A 2,615-nucleotide genomic window follows, 5' to 3' on the forward strand; every position below is an offset into this window, starting at 1 on the left:
GGGTGTTTAGTCTCGTTCGAGCAATCTCTCGCGTTCTGGTTTCGGCTTTGCATCCAAAGTTAGCATCGGCTGCCCCCCTCGCAAGCCCCTCGTGAGCCAGGCCGGGCCAGGCACGTTTACAACCAGGACCGCTGTTACCATACCCTTTCCGGAGGTTTGCATCGCGGAATCTACAAGTTAATCAGAAGACACCCGAGGTGCGGCGGCCCCCGCAGGCCCGCTCGGGACTCGTCGGGGTCGGAAGGTACACAAGTCAGCTGACCCATCACCAGGCCAGCGGCTAAGTTCACGCGCAACGTTATGCTTACCAGGGTACTAATTGCAAACCTTTACATGAGGGGCTTCCCCTCCCAAAATGCTCTTACATTCTTCAGGGCCAAGCCCGAACCTTCTTCGTGCAGGATAAATAGCAATGACATGCGGTCAGTTGGACATATCACTCACCGCGTCTTCTGGGGCATCCTCGGAAGCATCGCTGGCGTCGCTGACATTGTCGCCGCCGCCTCTAGCATCTCCGTCAGTGCCAGGCTCGTCCACAACGCCGCCTCCATTGGCAGCCACGACCACGCCGTCATCATTTTGACTCAAAGGCCCTGACGAGGGCGTCCATGTTGTCCTCCACCCATCGCGCCAGGTCGCCCCGGACGGCTATGGGCACGGGTGCGATGGCAGCGTCGAAGTCGAAGTGGGGGTCCCTGCCCAGCAGATAGCTAAATACGTGGGAGAAGGCACGCCTGAGCAAGGCTCGGCTCCTCTCTTCGACAAGCCAATGGGACCTCTCGGAGCGGTTCTCCAGAAGTGTCACCACATCGGTGAAAAACTGGAGGTTGCCAGCGTAGCTGACCTCGTGCGGCTCCTTAGCGGCAGCCTCGTAGATGTTGCCCAAAGCTGTGTTGGCCCTCTCTCTGAGCGTTTGAAGCATGGGGGCATGCTCATGCTCCAGAACCCGCCGCCGACGGATCTCGTCCTCATTCCGCTGCGCGATGGCCTCGGCGTCATCAACCCTCTGTTGGAGAAGAAGCTGCTCGGCCCGGGAAGAGGATAGCTCCGCCTGTGCTGCGCTAAGGGCGGCTGCAGAGGAGTCCACACGCCGCGTCACTTCGGCCAGTTTGGCCCTGAGGACTGTGGTCCTGCCCTCGGCCTTGGCCCTGATCAGCCCCAACCTCATCTCGTATTCATGCTCAAAGGCCGAGCGAGCCTCCGCCACGCGGCGATCGACTTCTTCCTGGGCCCGGGCTTCGCGCGCGGCAACGTCATCCTCCGCCCGGGCCACCAGGCGCTCCCTCGTCTCCAACCGCTCAAGGTCAAGATTGCGCTCGGCGGCCTCCAGTGTCAGCGCCTCCTCGCGCTTCAGAAGCTCCGCCCGGTCAACAGAGGCCCCCTCCATCGACTCAAGGGCTGCCTGGCGCAGTTCCACTTGCTGCTCCAGGGAGTTGCTCCGGGCTTGGAGCTCCCATGCGCGCTCCTCCGCATCCTTGCACCGTCGGTCTGCTTCCCGAGCCTCCTCGACGACCTGGGAGCAAGCCTCCCGCGAAGCTACCAGCGACGCTTCGGCCTTCGCATTGTCGAGATCACGTTGGTGACGCGCGAGGGCGACGGCTACCTTTAGTTTGCGCCTCTCCTCAGCAAGGCGCGAACCTTCAGCCTCGAGGCGCACAACCTCATCAGCAAGCTCTGCCCCGATCCGGCTCACTGCATCCGCCGCCCTCTGGAGGAACTCTTCGTGAAGGGCGCGTCGCTCCCGAGCGCTCCTAAGCACGTCTTTCGCATCACCCTCTTCCACCGGAGCATGTGGAGGGCCCCGAGGCGGCAAGCCCCCTCCCGGCGCGGGGCTGGGGGCTGGCACCCTAGCCATCGCCGAACGGACCTCTCTGGGAATCCGGCCTGGCGTCGGTCCACCCACAGAGGAGGAGCCAAAGACAGACTTCAGCCATTCACCATCTATGATCAGAGGAGGAGCACGGGGCAAGCCGGATGTGCCCAGGAGGACTCATGAAGAAAGGACAGCGGGCGCGCAGGCTCGAGGTGCCCTATGGAACAGACCACTCCACCAACCAGTCTGGCGGCAGGGGTGCTGCTCGAGCTCGGCGAGCCCAGGGCCAGCGGAGAAGGCGAAGCTTGGGGGGATGGCTCTCGGGCTGACTCGGCGAGTTTCGCGGGGCAGGGCCTGAAAGGGCCACAATCAGTCACAGGGATAGCAAAGTAAATGAGCAAGGAAAGAAGAAGACGTACTCGTCCATGGCAAAGTACTTCCTGTGCTTCAACAAGCGGCAAGGGCGGTCGTTGCCACCCAAGGCCTCCTTCCTCTTGCTGAGGGCCTCGAAGTCTATGTGGAACCGACCTAAGCGCCCGGCGCAGGGGTCGGCCTCTGGTGCGGAAGAGGTGTCAAGATGATCAGCGCTGGAGGAGTCAGCCTGGGGGGCGCCGTCGGGCGTCGCCTCACGAGGAACGGCTGGGGCCTCGGGAGCCCCGGCCTCAGGAACCACAGGCCGCGACTCCGCACCTGCCGCCGCTCCAGGGCGGGCCTCGGGAGACGCCGCCTTCGAGGCTTCTCGCGGCATCGGCACCTCGACATCGGTCGCCTCAACTCCCACCGGTTCTTGTCTCCCCGCCCT

At 63.4% G+C, this 2,615-nt stretch overlaps 1 pseudogene; it reads right to left on the reverse strand.

Annotated features, from left to right (window-relative positions):
- Window positions 1-648: 648 nt before the first annotated feature.
- On the reverse strand, window positions 649-1,855 carry LOC147979445 (uncharacterized; annotated as a pseudogene).
- Between the last annotated feature and the right edge of the window lie 760 nt (window positions 1,856-2,615).

This window comes from Triticum urartu, chromosome 3A (genome assembly GCF_056163025.1).
Source record: "Triticum urartu cultivar PI428250 chromosome 3A, HENAU_Tu73, whole genome shotgun sequence".
NCBI lineage: Eukaryota > Viridiplantae > Streptophyta > Magnoliopsida > Poales > Poaceae > Triticum > Triticum urartu.